The sequence below is a fragment of the Lactuca sativa genome, chromosome 2, assembly GCF_002870075.4.
Source record: "Lactuca sativa cultivar Salinas chromosome 2, Lsat_Salinas_v11, whole genome shotgun sequence".
In the NCBI taxonomy this organism is placed as follows: domain Eukaryota; kingdom Viridiplantae; phylum Streptophyta; class Magnoliopsida; order Asterales; family Asteraceae; genus Lactuca; species Lactuca sativa.
In genome coordinates this window covers 11,679,003-11,698,775 of record NC_056624.2, presented here as the reverse complement: position 1 = coordinate 11,698,775, position 19,773 = coordinate 11,679,003, and the positions used below count along the sequence as shown (strand labels likewise).

The 19,773-nt window shown below is 36.0% G+C and overlaps 1 long non-coding RNA gene across 2 annotated transcripts; it reads right to left on the bottom strand.

Moving 5' to 3' along the window:
• Positions 1-7,332: 7,332 nt before the first annotated feature.
• On the bottom strand, positions 7,333-8,863 carry LOC111908483 (uncharacterized). 2 transcript variants are annotated; one of them, XR_006187827.2, is made up of 4 exons: positions 8,322-8,863; positions 8,073-8,218; positions 7,626-7,995; positions 7,333-7,514 (listed from the first exon to the last, which is right to left on the bottom strand). It is a non-coding gene; the product is annotated as an uncharacterized LOC111908483 (long non-coding RNA). The 2 variants fall into 2 exon arrangements; XR_002855884.3 differs by having other exon boundaries at positions 7,340-7,514; positions 8,632-8,861.
• Positions 8,864-19,773: the final 10,910 nt, after the last annotated feature.

The following is a 19,773-nucleotide window of genomic DNA, read 5'->3' as shown; positions in this document are numbered from 1 at the left end:
GTGCCATGCGATCACCCCGAGCTCCATCATCAGCTACCAGAAGTACCTGAAAACAAAACTGAAAACCGTAAGCACGAAGCTTAGTGAGTTCCCCACCCTACCACATACCATGCACATAACTGTACACTGCACATACTGGGCCACGCCCTCTATCTAGCTGCATTTAACACATACCGCAAATATTGGGCCCCGCCCGCTACAACGGCCCCGCCGCTCCAGGCCCCGCCTGGCTTCGAGCCCCGCTCGGATACATATCTGTTTTACTTAGGCCCCGCCTGTCACAGGGCCCCGCCCACTAACATATAATAGCACATACACATATCACATAACAACACATAAGCTAAACATATACTAACAGCTCTTGCTCTAAGGCCTCGCCTATCTCTGGGCCCCGCCCGTGTCCTGCTACTGATGAGTCATGGAACCCCGTCCCTACTCCTGCTGATAGTGAGATACGGGCCCAACCCACCCTCACTCCTTTCCTATCTTGGGCCTCGCCCCTGGACGGCTACTACTGAGATGTGGAACACCATCCACACTCTGCTATTGGTGAGATACGGGACCTCGCCCACACTCGCCTCCCTACCAGGCACATACAGGTATCAAACAGACAACAAGTATAACTATCACATAAACTAATTCTTGGGCACCCGCCCTCTGTTATTGGACCTCGTCCGAATATTATACTAGCATATTGTGCCTAGGGCTAACCCCCGGGTCTTCTACTCATAACTACATGGGTCGGCATTGTGGCCTTAGACCCATTCACACAGAGGGAAACTCACCTGCACTGGCTGAACTTGCTGATGATTCCACTATCTGCTGCCTGACCACTCACTGAACTCCGGCTCTTCTAGCTTTCCGCGCTAACAATATCAATGCAACACTTAGCTTAACTGACCCATGACTGTCAACCAAGTCAACTCTAGTCCAATTCAAAGTCCTAGTCAAAGTCAACCTTCCAGGTCAACCCTACTCACCGAGTCCACCTACTGACTCGCCGAGTTCTGATGTTCAAAGTCCTTCTACTCGCGACTTGACTCGCCGAGTCAGCCCCTGACTCGTCGAGTCTACTGATTCCCGAATCCTGACCTGATCAACTCACTGAGTCCTGGCTCGACTCGCTGACTCGAGTCTTAACTCGAAGGGTTTGGGACCACGCGACCTAACTCGTCGAGTCTAAGAACAGACTCGCAGAGTACAAGGCAATCTTCAACCAACTCGCCGAGTTGTTCATCCAACTCGCCGAGTTTACGCCCATCTTCATCCGACTCGATGAGCTGTTCATCCCACTCGTCGAGTTCCTCCCCATCTTCAAGCTACTCGCCGAGTCTATTCGGTTCCACATACATGCAGAGGACTTTCGAGTCATGCAAGGACTCCAAACTGTAGATCTACCCTTCCCAAGCCTACTCCTCACGTAAAGTTGCAAACTTTACGTGTGGAGAGGGAGATCTAAGCAAAACACACCGTAAACTAGGGTTTAAGACCAAAAGGCTCCATGCTCCACTCAATGGCTGATACTTTACGGGATTGAAAACCAAAACAAGCATGGATCTGAGGTAGCAACCTCAGATCCGGACCTCAAGCTCGAGATTGATCTTACACATGGCTTAAAAGCCCCAAAACTCATAACCAAGGTAGATCTGGATGAAGAAAGTGACTTATTACCTTTAAGTGCTCTGAAATGTCCTTCAACTTCAGATTTGCTGCAGTTCCTTGAAGCCTCAAAGATTCCTTCCCTCCTTCTTCCTTCAAATCACCCACAAAATGGCAAAGAGCTTGAATAAGCAACAATGGCGGCTAAAGGCTCGTATCCTGGGTTGGAGAGGTTGTAAAGGAGCCCTAGGAAGAAGAATGAGGTGATTAAATAGGCTCCAAGCCTCAGATTTAGGGTTTTCCTCGCACAGACCAGACTCGCCGAGTCATCTTGGCCGACTCGCCGAGTCGGTCACTTACTCCTTGACTCAGATCCCGCTCGGACTCGCCGAGTCCCTCCTTGGACTCGCCGAGTCGACCCCTAAACTTAGGGTTTTCTTTCCTTTCTTGGCCTTCAAAACTTTGGGTGTTACAACTCTCCCCCACTTAAATTAAACTTCGTCCTCGAAGTTTGCCATAGCCGACCGCCTGCGATCCGCCTCCAATACCTACCAATTATCCCAACACTAGCCGCCTACCTGCGCTGGTCTTTCACCTGGTCATTCTGACTAACATAAACCTCACGGGTAAACCTCGGGTCAAACCTGACCCTGAACAACTTAGAAACAGAGCATACTCAATCGACAATCCTTCTGGTACTCACCGAGTACTGCACTGAACCCATAGGGGTTCTCCACTTCCTTCCTTGTGCGATTTCCTTGCCTCCCCAAGGCAATGCTCCATAACCAACTATTCCCTCTGCCACTGCGAAGACCCTATCTTCACCGATTCTATTACTCCCGCTACTTCCAGTACGGGTCATTATCGCCAGTATCCACTGGGCATTTCTTTCTACTACAGTTTGGTGTCGAGCACCACACGATCAGCTAACTGAATTCCACCATACGTTGCATACTCACACTGCCACTGACTGGCAATTATGCTATTCCTCGTCTGACTTCCTGATGAACTGAGACCACCCTGGTCCCTACCAACCTATCAATGACTGGATTACCGGCTCCCATCGGTAGCTAGTCCCAACACCACCACTAGTCGCCCCCAGCGACCTCCAAAGAACTTCGATCACCTATAACTGCTCAATCTACTCTGCCAATCAGGCACTACAAACCTGGGATTCTCGATCCCCTAACTTGACACTAAGGTCCCTGCCAGGTCCCACCTGTGCTGCTACAACTCACGGGCCTCGCCCACGGGTCCCACCCGCCTCTATCCTTCTATTCCCACTAGTCTAATCACTCTCGCTCGGGCCTCGCCCACGGGTCTCACCCGACCATACTACTGAGCTACTGAGCAACCCTACTCCCAGGTCTCATCTACACTGCTAATCTCGTACGGGCCTCGCCCACGGGTCTCACCCAACTATATCCTGGAGCGGCCTCTCCCAAGGTCTCACCTCTATAGGGCTATGCAGGCAACTCCATATCATTCTCGTCCACTACCCATTCCTGATCCCTATCTGATCACTAGGAGATAAGGGCCTCGCCCCAACTCCGCTAACAAAACTACTATGGAATGCTACGGCTTACCCGTAGTCTTACATCACCACCCAATGCTGATTGCTAGAACGAAGGCACCCATGTGCCATTAGCTCTCAAGATCCTCATTCCGACTCCCTCGAGCCCTACGGGCGATCCACAACCTGAATTCTCAACCATATCTAACCATTACCATCACACGCACTAGCTGATGGGGAGTTTCTCAAACTCCCAACCCTGAAATCCTCAACCCATCAAACGCTGAACTACTTCTCTTCCTTCTCCGAGGTCACGTACTCATTCTGGGTCTGCATGCTCCTCTCCGGACATACCCGGAGGATTCTCCCCCACTTCGACCCTGCTTACCCCTTGCTACTCAAAACTTAAAAAGGAACCCAATCCTTGCCACCATCCCATAATCAATCTGCTGAGGATCCCAAGCTTACCATAGCCAGGGATCTAACCAATCCATCTCAATCACTTATCCACTCCGAACTAGCGAGACGTACCAAATCCCTCCCAAGCATGCTACAGTTACTGCATCCTTCAAAACCTTCTTCAATAGAGCACATCCCCCTAACTAACATACAAATATCCGAGGTATGCAGATGGCATATAACTCGATCACAATCAACCACTCAAAATAAAATACTTATACCGATAACGATGCAGAACCATAACAATATAATCATGCACAAATAAAAGAACTGAGAATGGAAATTGCATACCTGCAACGTCCGGCGTTGCTCGCGTCTCCAAGGTCGTCATCTGAAAAGCCCTGCTCCCTACCGCAGGTGCCTCTACCCGGCCCTGACGGCCATCCGTGATCCTCAAAGTTGCAGGAGCAGGTGCCATCACCCATCCTGCTGAAAACAAACTGGGGCACTGGGCCTTCTTGTGGCCCTGCTGGTTGAAATGAAAACATATCAAGTCTGATCCCTGTGCGGTGGTAACAGTACAATCCCTGCCGAAATGACCAGTCCGACCGCACTTGAAGCAGCCAGACTCACCACTGCTACCACTCCTACACACGCCCCCATGCGCCCTGCCACACTTTCCACACCGACTGCGGTCCTGATGTTCCCTCGATCTCGAATCCAATCCCTTGGGCCTTTTGCCCGAACCCACAGCTACCTGAACCTCATCCGGCTTCCTCTTCCGGATTTGCTCCAAATTAATCTCCCTTTCTCTAGCCCGAGAAATCATATCTTCCAGCGTCTTACAGTTGGATCTGCTCACGAACTCCCTGATGTCATCCCTCAACATCTCATGATATCGGGCCTTCTTCATCTCCTCATCCGCGACATACTGCGGTACAAGAAGAGCCCTCTCCCTGAACTTGGCGGTGATCTCCGCCACAGTCTCAGTAGTCTGCGTCAAATCCTGAAACTCTCGTGCCAGTTGCTGCACCTCAATCAACGGTGAAAACTCCGCCCTGAACCTGGCTGAGAAATCGCTCCAAGTCATCGCGTCCAACGCGACACCGTTACCCAAAGCATGACCAACCTCTTCCCACCAATCCCTCTCTTTATCCTTCAGAAGACAGGAAGCGAGTCTAACCTTGTCCTCCTTGGACTCGCCGAGTCGACCCCTAAACTTAGGGTTTTCTTTCCTTTCTTGGCCTTCAAAACTTTGGGTGTTACAAAGAGTTCTTAAAGTGATCAGTTGTGATAAGCTTGTGAATCTATTTCCGGACAATCCCATGTCTATGTTGCATCATCTTGAAGAGCTTGAAGTCGAGAATTGTGGTTCCATTGAATCGTTATTCAACATTGACTTGGATTGTGCTGGTGCAATTGGGCAAGAAGACAACAGCAGCAGCTTAAGAAACATCGAAGTGGAGAATTTAGGGAAGCTAAGAGAGGTGTGGAGGATAAAAGGTGGAGATAACTCTCGTCCCCTTGTTCATGGATTTCAAGCTGTTGAAAGCATAAGGGTTAGAAAATGTAAGAGGTTTAGAAATGTATTCACACCTACCACCACAAATTTTGATCTGGGGCACTTTTGGAGATTTCAATAGATGACTGCGGAGAAAATAGGGGAAATGACGAATCGGAAGAGAGTAGCCATGAGCAAGAGCAGGTAAGGATTTCAATTTTACTTTCTTATTTAATTAATGATTAAGCTCCTGCTTTTTGAATAAAAACGGGACAAACCATTTCTTGACTTAATGTAGCAATACAAGTCATGTATAAGAGTGACCGACTCTTTTTTATTTATAAAATGACTACAAAATATGTTTTTTCATTAGAGATCATGTATAAATGTGACTAATTTTTCATCACCTAACTTTAGTTGATAAATCTTTATAAATGTCACTAATTACTTTTCAGTAAAAATAACAAATTTAATAAATTATCAACAAAAGGTATCAACTAAAAAAATCCCACAACCCGAAATAATTTAAAATAAAAGGATTTGACATTTAATACGAACAATTTTTTTCTAAGCATGATTTGGACCAAATATCACCAGTAACTCAAGTTTGGAATCGATTCAGCTTAAAACTTGACCAGCATAATTAGATAGATGAGAGTTGAAGCTAAAGTGCCTATATAAATTCCTTTCATCTTTTTTCTTGATCTTGATAGCAAGTGGAATGATTTTCTTCTTCAAAATTGATAAAAATCTACATTATAGAGAGACTAGCTTGAAAAAAAAATGGTCTAGGTGGGTCTTGGGTCTGGTAGATGAAGATGGAAGGGAGAGTAGATTTCAAAGACACAAACGCATCTTCATTTTATTTATTTATTATTATTATTATTATTATTGTTGATATTTTGCTCATATTTGTTACAGATATGTGAGGTCTACGAATTTTTTTAAATATATAAAAAATAAATACATAAATGAGAAAATTAAATTAAAAATAAATTAATAAGGGCACAATAATCTTTTTAGGTAAGACAAGGACCAAACGCGCAACAAAAATAAACAGTAGGGACCATCCGATTTAAAAAAATAATTAGGGACCAGAAACATAAATTCCCCCAACCATAGGGACCATTCGTGTAATTTATTCTTACTTTTCGTTTTGTTCATATTTGGGTAACTATTTTTTTTTACACATCTAGGTAACGAACTTGTTGAAAGTATTCACATCTAGGATGTGACCTACTACAACCGATCATAATGGTCATATGTAAACACTTCCAACAAGTTTGTTACCTAGGTGTGTACAAAAAAACGATAGTTACCACGATGTGAACATACTGAAAAATTAATTACCTTAGCAAGTTATTTTCCCATTTAGGTTGTATGGAAACAGTTCCGTGAGACCGTGACTTGGATGGTAGATAAATTTAGTAAACTTAACCCTTCAATTAACCTACTAGAAAACTAAGTAGTTACCTACAGCAGAATTGGTAGTAAATCCGTAAGAACAAGGCGTTACCTACAGATTTCCTACAAAAAACAGATTGTAGGAAAAACCCTCGTGGGTAATTTTTTCCTACAAATTAGCTACAAACCTTCCTACCCATTTCCTACGAAATATTCTGTTACAAATTTAACTACGGAATACCTACGGAACACGTTAACTACGGAATACCTACAGATTACGTACGAGTTATTTAGCTACGAAACTCCTACAAAATACATACGGAATATTTTCCTACGGAATACCTACGAAATGATTTTCCTACAGAATAGCTACGAAATTGAATAGCTACGGAACGGAATAATAGCTATGGAAGTAAATAGCTACGGATTTTCTATAGGTAATCTATAGCTAATTACATTTTTTTTTTAAAATAATATTTTTTTAAATAAAATAACAATTAATTTTTTCAAAATGAAACAAAAATTCATTACATTAAACTACAAAATGTAAAATACATTACTAAGTGCCTAACACATTACAAACACAACATTTTCCAAAAATAAATATTAGAATAAACATCATCTATACAACAAAATAAAAAATTTGGTCAAACTAAAAAATATGTTCCTATTTACAACACCAGAAAGCTTCATGAAGGGCAACCAACTGGTAACTATTACACAAGTCAGCTACTACAGTTTTTTGGCCTCCAGATAACTGCTTCATGGACTGTGTCACCTTGTCCGGTAAAAGAAACCTGAACTTCTTAAACATAAGATGATTTTGATAAGTAGATTGTATAACATTATAATATATATATATATATATATATATATATATATATATATATATATATATATATATATATATATATATATTACAAAACTTAATAAATATAACATTATAACATGAAACTATGATTAAAAAATCCCTTTGATCTGAGAAGTTCATTGATATGAGGTTGGGGACTTGAAGGAGGCCATGTTGCAAGAAACCCTTTAAGCCTTTTACAGAACTCACTGCATAAATCTGTTGTGGTGCTTGAGAGATCAATAGAGCTGAAAAAATGAAAAAATAAATTCAATTTCAGACATATGCAAAACCAATCTATGTTCTTGCTACATACACATACACACATAAAACTAATAATTGAGGGATGAAGAACTAACTTGTAATCCAATCCAATCTGTATGTTTGCTAAATACATAAACAGCCAAATACCACTATCTGCTCCATTCATTTTTACTCCAACCACCAAACACCACCATTGCCCACCTTCCTGTTTGCATATGTTCTGTACCATCACATGCTCAGCTACTAGCAACATAAACAACCGAGAACCGGAACAAAACCACCTACATCTTCAATCCATCGTTCTTGATAACTTCACAGATGATCAAGGGACCAAAATTTTGGTCAAGAAATTACCCGAATCCAAAAAATTCGATTAAGTGAACATAACCATGTGGATTCATGCATACAAGGATGATATTTGTTGGGATCTTGCTTGGTAAAATAAGTATCCTTATTCTCTGTTCACTATTGCATAGAGTTTAAAAAAAAGGAGATCAAATTCAGTATAACAATAGTATTAACTAAAAAAAATCAAAATTTACCGCAAAAAATTGTGGAATGTGGAAGTGCAAAGAAGAAACCAACGCAAGCAGCAACCTGGTACTATAAATCAAAAGTCCTTATTTTTTACCAGGGGTTTGACCTGGAAAAAAGAACGAGTTCTAGAAAGTGGTTTTACACCTAAAATCTGATAATTAGAGAAGAAACAGAGTATTAGAACTAAAATCAAAAACCTGAGAACAAGAAATTAGATGAAAAATCAGAAAAATAGATAAAAAAAAAAACTATACTTCGTAATGTGTATTACTTTTTTCGGCAATACAGGGAGCGGGGGTGGGGTGAAGGGCAGAGTTGCAGACATATTATATTCAGGCATTTCGTCGAGCACTAGTTGTGCATCTCTAAACTGGCAAAGTATTATATAAATATTGAAAAACATTCTTGACGGGGCAAACCTATGATCGATTGTATAGGGATAGAAATGGATTAACTGAAATCGAATCTGATTATGATTCGTGCAGAAGAGTGATTTGAGCATGATTAGGGAAAGTAGAAAGAGGACAACTTCCATTCAGTCATAGATAAAGCTTCATTTTGTACCTAAATCGATGATGACTGGGTAGAACACGACGAGAAGCAATGGACGTAGGCAGCGGTGGCGAGTTGCTGTGGCTGAACGACGACGATTTGGAGGCTATAGTCAGTATTAATAGCGACGTCGGCCATGGAGATTAGGGACTTAGGTCACGGGTGGGAATTTTCGATAGGATAGGAGGGAAACCAAGTACAACGGGGTTTTGTAATTTTTGGGGAAAACATGTTCCCGCTGGAAAGAAAAGACGAGCTGTTTTTAAAATTTTGGAGATGATTCTCTCAAACATAATCATTTTCCCATTTGTTATTTAAGTTCACGTTTTTCTTTTTCAAATTCTTAGATTGAATTTTTGTTTCATGTTTAATTATAATTAAAATTAAATATAACATATTACTATTTATTAAAAAACTTGTAGACATTTTTATGCCACTAATAGTTATGAAAAAATGTCATAAAATGATTAATGCCACAAATTTAGGTTATTAGTGTCATAAGATATAAAGTGGCACAATATCTTTTAAAATTTAGTGGGATAAAACAAAAGTGTCACTAAAAGTAGGCTATAGTGGCACAAAAACAAAATGCCACTAAAACTTTATGCCACTAAATGTAATTGTATTTGTAGTGCGGTGTACCGGATTCGAACACGAGTATCTTATGTAATTTGAATGTACGTAAATATACATATACAAAAATAAATTCATCACAAGTTGGTGAAAAAGCATAGTGATTACATTGTTAAACTATGAAACGAATACTTGATCATGGAGGTGCACACGGTTTTATGAATAATATTAAAAGTTATAAGTTGGTGAAAGTATAGATAATCATGTATAGTAGAGGTGTAAAAAAACGAAGCTAAAAAAAAAACATGTTTGGTGCCCGAAAATAAGAAAATAAGAAAAATCCATAGATAATCCGTAGTTAGTTAGCTACGGATTAGCTACGGAATTCTAACGGAAAGCATATTCCGTAGCTAATCCGTAGGTAATTAGCTACGGAATATGCTTTTCGTTAGAATTCCGTAGCTAGTTCGTAGCTAATTAGTTACGGATTAGCTACGGATATTTTTTATTTTCGATTTTTCGGGTACCAAACGTCGTTTTTTCCGCTTTGTTTTTTCACACCTCTATTATACAAGATTATCAATATTTTTACCAACTTATAGCTATTAATATCATTCATAAAGTCGTGTACACATACGGGATCCATGACTCGTTTAATGGTTTAACATGCTTATGATCTACATTCACATATAAATACGCACAAACACGTATACATACACACATACACGTACACATATACCACAACTCTTTCATGTATGTAAATATACATATACAAAAATAAATTCATCACAAGTTGGTGAAAAATATAGTAATTACATTGTTAAAATTGTGAAACGAATACTTGATCCCGAAGGTGCACACGACTTTATGAATGATATTAATATCTATAAGTTTGTGAAAGTATAGATAATCATGTATAGTAGAGGTGTAAAAAAAACGAAGCGAAAAAAACGACGTTTGGTGCCCGAAAATTAGAAAATAAAAAAATTCTGTAGCTAATCCGTAGCTAATTAGCTACGGAGTAGCTACGGATTTTTCTTATTTTTTTGATTTTTTGGGCATTAAACATCGTTTTTTTCTCTTCGTTTTTTTCCCACCTGTATTATACATGATTATCTTTATTTTCAACAACTTATAGTTATTAATAGTGTTCAGAAATTCGTTTGCACCTTCGAGATCCTTTACTCATTTAATGGTTTAATATTGTATCCGTAGGTATTCCGTAGCCATTCTGTAGCTAATTAGCTACGGAATAGCTACGGGTTAACATCCGTAACTATTCCGTAGCTAATTAGCTATTTACTTTTTTTCTTGGATTTAACAAAATCATCTACTAATTGTTTGTTGATTTTGTACGAGCGGGATGAAAAAAACACCTTAAAAAAATCACATTTTATAATATCTGATTGGTTGTATGGTTATTTGCAGGTTCAATAGGATGATTTTTTGTCACAAAAAAAACGACATTTGATCCTTGAAAAAAAAAATAGTAGGTAATCTGTAGGTAAATACCTACGGATTGCCTATAGATAAAGGTAATATGTAGGTAATCCGTAGGTATTTACCTACGGTATTTTTTTATTTTTCAATTTTCAAAGGTCAAATATTTTTTTTTTCGTTTCGTTTTATTTTCACAACTTAATTATACTTTGATTGTTTTGTTTTAACCAATTTAGACATAACATAAACTTACAAACAAGCGTATGCATCATTAGAAACCATTACTATATATAGAATAAACAAAAAGCTATCTATATTTGTCCTTAAGCCACAATTAACATCATTAAACAAATACATGATATATTAAACATAATACATACATATAGTGTATATGTAAATGTGTGTATTTATTTCTATTTATGTTTAGAAAATAACTTTAATTTAAAAAAAAAAAAAAAACTTCTAAATGATTAATGGTTTCTAATGGTGGATACATTTGTATGTAAGTTTATGTTATGTGTAACTCAGTCAAAACAAAGCAATCAAAGTATAATTAAGTTGTGAAAAAAATAAAACGAAAAAAACGACATTTGATCCTTGAAAAATAGAAAAATAAAAAAAGACCGTAGATAATCTGTAGGTAAATTCCTACAAATTGCCTATAGATAAAGGTAATCTGTAGGTATTTTACCTACAGATTACCTACGATACTTTTTTATTTTTCAATTTTCAAATGTCAAATATCGTTTTTTTCGTTTTTTTTTTTTTTTCACAACTTAATTATACTATGATTGTTTTGTTTTAACCAATTTATATATAACATAAACTTACAAACAAACGTATGCATCATTAGAAACCATTACTATATATAGAATAAACAAAAAGCTATCTATATTTGTCCTTAAGCCACAATTAACATCATTAAACAAATACATGATATATTAAACATAATACATACATATGGTGTGTATGTAAATGTGTGTATTTATTTCTATTTATGTTTAGAAAATAACTTTGATTTAAAAAAAAAAAAAAAAAAAAAAAAAAAAAAAAAAACCTTCTAAATGATTAATGGTTTCTAATGGTGCATACGTTTCTATGTAAGTTTATGTTATGTATAACTCAGTCAAAAAAAAGAAATCAAAGTATAATTAAGTTGTGAAAAAAATAAAACGAAAAAAACGACATTTGATCCTTGAAAAATAGAAAAATAAAAAAAGACCGTAGGTAATCTGTAGGTAAATACCTACGGATTGCCTACAGATAAAGGTAATCCGTAGGTATTTTACCTACAGATTACCTACGGTATTTTTTTATTTTTCAATTTTCAAAGGTCAAATATCATTTTTTTCGTTTCGTTTTTTTCACAACTTAATTATACATTGATTGTTTTGTTTTAACCATTTTATACATAACATAAACTTACAAACAAACGTATGTATCATTAGAAACCATTACTATATATAGAATAAACAAAAAACTATCTGTATTTATCTTTAAGCCACAATTAACATTACTAAACAAATACATGACATATTAAACATAATACATACATATGGTGTGTATGTAAATGTGTGTATTTATTTCTATTTATGTTTAGATATTAACTTTGATTAAAAAAAAAACCTTCTAACTGATTAATGGTTTCTAATGGTGCATACGTTTGTATGTAAGTTTATGTTATGTATAACTCAGTCAAAACAAAGCAATCAAAGTATAATTAAGTTGTGAAAAAAATAAAACGAAAAAAACGACATTTGATCCTTGAAAAATAAAAAAATAAAAAAAGAGCGTAGGTAATCTGTAGGTAAATACCTACGGATTGCCTACAGATAAAGGTAATATGTAGGTAATCCGTAGGTATTTACCTACAGATTACCTATGAGATTTTTTTTTTATTTTTCAATTTTCAAAGGTCAAATATCGTTTTTTTCATTTCGTTTTTTTTCAAAACATCGTTATACTTTGATTGCTTTGTTTTCACAAAGTTATACATCATATAAATGTATGTAAAAAAATGTGAATCATTAGAATTTATGTTTGTTCTTGAGTCACAATTAACCTCATTAAACAAATATGTGATATATTGAACATAATACGTACATATCGTTTGTATGTAAATGTGTGTATTTATTTGCATTTTTGTATAGAAAATAACTTTTATTTATATTATATAAAAAAAGAATAATAAATTTGTAAATGAGTAGTGGGTTCTAACGATCCATACCCGTATATGTAAGTTTATATTATGTATAAGTTGGTGAAAACAAAACAATCAAAGTATAATGATGTTGTGAAAAAAATGTAACGATAAAAATGACATTAAACCCTTGAAAAATAGAAAAAAAAAAACTGTAGGTAATCCTTAGGTAAATACCTACGGATAAAGGCTATCCGTAGGTAACCTGTAGGTATCTACCTACGGATTACCTACATTTTTTTTTCTGTTTTTGAATGTATAATTTGTTTTTTTTCGTTTGTTCATTTGTTTGTGTGTTAAACACATTCGTAATGAATATTATATGTTATCATTATGTTTATAATTATTATTATTATTATTATTACTATTATTTTGATTTTTAATTTTTTTTTTTAATATTCAAAGCAAAAGGATCAAAAAAAAATTTAAGACTTGATTATTGAATAATAATAATAATAATAATAATAATAATAATAATAATAATAATAATAATAATTTAAAGTCATTGGTATTTTGTAGTTATTCTGTAGCTATTTTCTTATGTGGGTATTATGTAGCTATTCTATAGCTAATTACCTACGTAATACCTACAAGCATACTTCCGTCGTTATTCTGTAGTTATTATTTAGGTAATTACCAACGAAATACCTATAAATGTGCGTCTGTTGTTATTCCGTAGCTATTTTGTAACTATTCCGTTACTAATTTAGGGCATCCCATTCTGTAGGAATTCCATTGGTATTATGTAGGTAATTACCTACGGAAATTTTCCGTAGTTATTTTTCTGTGGCAAAACCCTTTGTTTTCTAGTAGTTACCTTTTTCTTACTAACTCAATTTCAAGCTAAATTCGGACTCTTGTTTGAAAATAAGTTGCATCTTTATTTTTGTATTATCTTGTTGCATAGGATCCTTAGCATCTTTTAATAATTTATTTGAAGGTGAAAGATCCAACTATTTATAATCTGTTGGCATTTTCCATCATTTGCAACTGTTTCTTGAAAAAAAATACCTAGAATCAAAATAACAATTTTCAAATCCAAAATTATAAGAGAGAATTGTTAATGGACGTGGAATCATATATCATTAACACAATTCAGTACACAGGTTGCTAATTACATTTCTTGCTTTGCAGGCTGATATTCTGTCAGAGGAAGAGACATTACAAGAAGCCACTGGTAGTATTTCTAATGTTGTATTCCCACCCTGTCTCATGCACTCTTTTCATAACCTCCATAGGCTTAGATTGTGGAGTTACGAAGGAGTGGAGGTAGTGTTTGAGATAGAGAGTCCAACAAGTAGAGAATTGGTAACAACTCACCATAACCAACATTCTATATTTCCCAACCTCGATGAATTGGATCTATGTTATATGGACAACATGAGTCATCTGTGGAAGTGCAGCAACTGGAATAAATTCTTCGCTCTTCCAAAAGTATATATATTATATACACTACTTTATATTTGTTAGTTTATTATTAATTCTAAAGTAACTATTGACTTGTTTGCATATATTCGTACATAGCTTATGAAATAAGATATACAAAAGTATATATATACATATATATTACTTTATACTTATTATACTTAATAGTTGAATTTGCATACAATTTTTGATGAATTGTCGTGTATATATGAAAGTAATTTATATCATATGTAGTTTATATTATCTTTTTAAAATAAAAGCTTTAAATGTTTATCGGTATTTTATATTGATATTTTGTTGATTGTTAATAAATTTGGTTGTATGGTAGATATCAACATGAAAAAACAACGAACTATTGATGGGTTTTTTAAAAGAAAGCACTCAAGTTCTGCTCAAGATTCCGAAAACCCGCCGGAGATTGTTTTGGATGAAGATGCCCCCACACCCGATGTTCATAATATTGATAATCGTTTCAAAAAATCTCATCTTGAAATTAATGAGATTGATCTTAATACATTAGAAAGAGATCCTGGTTTGCGTAAGCAAATTTTTGATTATCCGGTTAATCAGCGAGATACTATTAGGCGAGCATATATTAATCTTGGTCCCTTTCAACAAACACTTGCTGTATATCCAAAATCGGGACCAGAAACCCATAAAGTTTTGGTGATTTCGGCCAAAGGTCTAGTATATTGGGCATACTAGGGCGGACCTTAGTACGCTAAGCGTACACCGCATACGCAAGACGTACAGGAAGAAACCTCAAACCCTATTTTTTAGGGTTTGGTCCATATAAAAGCATCATTATCACGTCATTTCCCATTCCCTTATCAGCCTCAATCTGAGAAAACGTCCCTCTAGAAAACCCTAAGTGAGAAGAGTGCATTTTGAGCTCATTTGGGTGCTTTGGTGGTGTTCTCGAAGAAGAATAAGTTGGTACAAGGACTTAGGAGAAGCTTGGATATGGGATTCTCTACTTGCTAGCAACCTCCAGGAAGTAAAAAGCTCCTTGCTTGATCATCTTATCTTGTAGATCTAGCCATTTCTTCATTTAGGACATTTTTGGTCCCAAATATGGTGATTTTTGAGCATGCCATGCTTTTTATCGAATAAGTCGTCCTTTCAGACCTAATGAGGAGTCTTGAGTCATAAAAATATGGTCTTGATGCTTACTTTTTTTCCCATGCATGCTCTAGAATATATTAAGGTATTAAGAAGTTGGGATTTTGTGTATTAAGCACTTATTAAGCATGCAAAGTCATAAAGCTGGAAACTTTATGACTCTTAGTGGTATTTTAGCCTTGGATTTGCATTTAGACGTATTCAGTCGAAGTAATAAATTCTTAATAGATTAAGAGGGAAGACTGCTACGTACGTTGGGTGTACCATATAGTACACTACGTGTATGTAGATTTGGCCCCAATGTCTTATACCGCTAGTACGCCCCGTGTACATTCGGAGTATGCCCCACGTACATCCTTGAGTTGACTTGTTGATTTTGACCAGTTTTGACCAAGGGTATTTTGGGACAAATATTATTAATTTAATTAGAAATGTATTGATATTTAGGAGTCGGGTTGAGTCGGTTATCGAAGTAGGGATTTATTCAAACTACATTCACACTGTGAGGTAAGTCTTTCTCAACTATACCCGTGGGTCAAAGGCACCAATGCCGACCCACTAGATTATTTATCCTATTTAGGATAGTGTTATGCTAGTGTGTGGCTGATTAGCAGATCTGTATGATTATCTGTGTTTAGTTGGTTCTGTGTTTATGTTTATTTGTTACATATGTCAACATATTAGGTTGGGTTGAGGTTGTACTATGTAACGCTTGTAGATCCGGGCTAGTCAATTTAGAGATAATAGGGGTCGAAAACAACTTTTTGAGAAAGATTATTTAGAATAAATAATCTTAACCAAATTTTAGAATATGTCTCAAGGGTTCCGTACATATAAAGAACGCCGAAATCCGAGTTATAACGAAGAAGTTATGGTTCGTCGCAGTTTTACGGCAAAACCGACACGACACCGGGAGACGTAAATAGTGAATTTAAGATGGATGACATTTTAGCCATAGAAATCTAAACAAAAGTTGTAGTATACATTAAACGAGAACATATAAAAAAAACACCCAAATCTGACTTCGTATGAGACAGTTATGAGTTTTCTAAGATTTGGCTTAGCAGTGCATAACCCAAAACTTGAATTTTAGATCGAGCAGTTTTTGGCCTACATGACCTAAATGAGAATTGAAAATCTCATTAATAGGAACTCAACGGTAAAAAAACAGAAGAAAACAGAGTTTGTATATAAAAGTTATGAATTTTACGCGGACATTTAACAGTATAATCTCCTCGTAGTGTTAAATTTAAGATCGATCGAAAATTAGCCGAGGGGGTCAAAATGAAAGTTGTGGATCTTATTTTTACCTACGCTTGGATATAAATAACATCAAAAACGGAGCTCGTATGTGAAAGTTACGGATTTTAGAAGTCGGAAGCGTATTGTGCGAAATGGGTGACGTGGCACAATCTTAGCCATTGCTTTCTCCCCAAGTCTTTCCACCAGATGGTGACATGTAGCACCAAATTCAGCCATATTTCACCCTATAAATAGAACCTCTCCCACCCTCATTTTCTTCACACCCTTCTCATTCTTTGTTCTCTTTACTCTCTCTCTCTCTCTCTCTCTCTAGAACCTCTCTATAGCCCCAAAACCCCCCGAAAAGCCTAGGGAACCTCCCTAGCACGAGGCGGAAGCCCTGTAGTGCTCGACGGCTCCGAGAAGAATATATTTTCGGCTCAGGAACGCTACTCCAAGCAAAGCCAAGTTTTCAATAAAACCCGCTGTAAGTGAGCTACGCCTACGCTATTTTTAATATAATTTTTATTTAATTATAGTAACGTTATTAGGAACTTATAATAATTTTTTGGGCTATTATTATGGGTTATATAAGTATTGTTTAACGCTTATATAATAGTAATAATAGTTAGACTATTAATTAGTCTCGACGAATAATAGACTAAACTCTAGTGGTAATAATACTAGGTTTCGTCGAAGGAAATTATTTTTAAGAAGTGAAGCGTTGTCTGAGTTCGGAATCACCACCTTTTCAAGTGAGTGCATGGTCCCTTTCATCATACACATAAATATGAAGTATTTTATATAAATTACATGTTATGTGTGCATATTATCTGTATACTTGCTATTTATGTTGGATAAACGATTTTATACAAGTTTTATATGATTTAAACTGTATATGTATTTATATCTACATAATATGTTGGGTAAAACATGGGTAGATGAAATATGAGTTGGATGATGAGTTGAGAAATGATATAGACCATGAGGTAAGGGTGAAAGGTGGACGATGTGAGAAGCCTTGTTCCCAAATGTTGGCCCTGTCATCTAGCAGAGTATGGATGACAGCCACAGACTATTCTATATAGTCTAGTGGAACACTAGCAGGCTCGCAACCTGTAGGTGTTTTGAATGATGTGTTCACCGGTGTACTCTAAAAATGTTGGATTAGTGTCTAAGTTTGTAACTATATTTGGTATGTACTTGACCCGTTTGTGCATGGTCCTTTTGGGTTGCATTCACCGAAGCAATTTGACAAGGTAATTTGAGGAAAGAGAGAGGATATTATGGTTTATTAATATATTATAAGATTAATATATTAAAAGATAAATCATGTTTATTTAATTAGTATTGGTCATAATTTAATTAGGAATTAATTTGGTGACTAAAAGAGATTATTTAAATAAAGGGGTATAAAGTGTCTAATGTATGATAGTTGAGTTTTGGGCTAAGGAAACCTAATAGGCTAAGGGCGAATGAAATTATGATGAAGTATCATCATATTTTCATCCAAGGGCCTTATTCCAGAAGGTTCCTTAGGCTGCTTGGTGGCTAAGTTATCCATTAGGGTTTAGACTGAAACCCTAGCAGCTAGGACTATAAATATGACCCCAAGGCTTCAATTTTTGGCCACTTGCTTCCAAGGAAAACCCTAGGGCCGAAAATTAGCATCCTCCCTCCTCTCTCAAAGTTGCCTTCTTCCTTGAGGTGTTTGTGATCCATTAGAGGAGTTATAATTGTGACTCTAAGCTCAAGAAAAGAAGAGAAGAGGATCTAAGCCGATTTTTGAAGAGGTAAACTTTTAGATTTAATGTATTAAGTTAATTTTTGAATTATGTATGTTAGATTAGGGTTTGCAAGTCTTGGATTCAATGCATGTACAATAGAGAAACCTAGATACAAGCATTAGGGTTTGTATGAACACATAGGATTGTTCTTATGCATAAAACCCATCAATGGTATCCAAGCCTTGATTGGTTTCTATTGTATGCAATGCTTTAACTGTTTGATTGCTGAAAAATCGTTTTTTCTACTAACTGTTTGATGAACTCGACGAGTTCCATGAGGAACTCGACGAGTTCCATTGTGGACTCGACGAGTTTAGCTGTCAGACAGAGGATATTTCGGGATTTTGTTGTTGTTTTGTCATGGGATTAATGCCTAAATTGTTTTTTGAAGATAAAATCCGAATTTTATTGTAATTGAATGATTATCCCTGCCAAAACAATAGATAATTTCAAATCTTTTGAATAATAGTTTGTTTATATGATAAATATGGATTATTTATATTATTTGGTAATTATCTTGTAACTAAAATTAGATTAAGTCAAATATAGATAATTATGAAATTAATTGTTTAATTTAAATTATTTGTTATTTGATCCCTTTCGTTTTGAAAAGTTCAAAACTTGTCCTGAAATTTTGAAATTTAAATTTTATGATTAAACGTTTAATTTTGAGTAATTTAAATTTCAAACCTTAGAGTTTTACAAGTTTAAAATTCAACCCTATACTATTATATTATTACAAGACATATACATATATATATATATATATATATATATATATGTATGTATGTATGTATGTATGTATATATATATATATGTATGTATAAGAATAAATCTAGTCTTATCGCTAGTAGGCCTCATTCACGAAACCGATTTATAAGGTGGGTATAAGGTTGTTGCCTATAAAATGGCGCTGAATGGGTGTACACTCACACCCACAACTTGCTTTATTGGTGGAGGTTCGTTAGCTGAACGGATAGGATAGAGAACTTAATACCTAATTATTAGTATGATGAATACTTCAATGGAATGTGCGTGGTTAACCAACACATTGATTCGGTGATAGAGACATTGAGTGCACCATGTTGATTCTCATGGTTATTCACAACTTGTTTGTGATCTTCAACATCCCAGTCGCAAATTTGAAGTGCATATCGAGATTTAAACATGTTATTGAAAAGTTCAATGAATCTCAAAGATGTAGGATTTTTCAAATACATTTAAAACTTAAATCTCTTTTTCGTTTTTCATGGTGAGAATTAGTGAATCGTCATTCACTTACCTTCAAATTATTTACTTTTTAGAGTACGACATCCCTTTATAAGTTGTAAATAATGTTGTTGGGTCCTAGTCCTAATTTCTCAT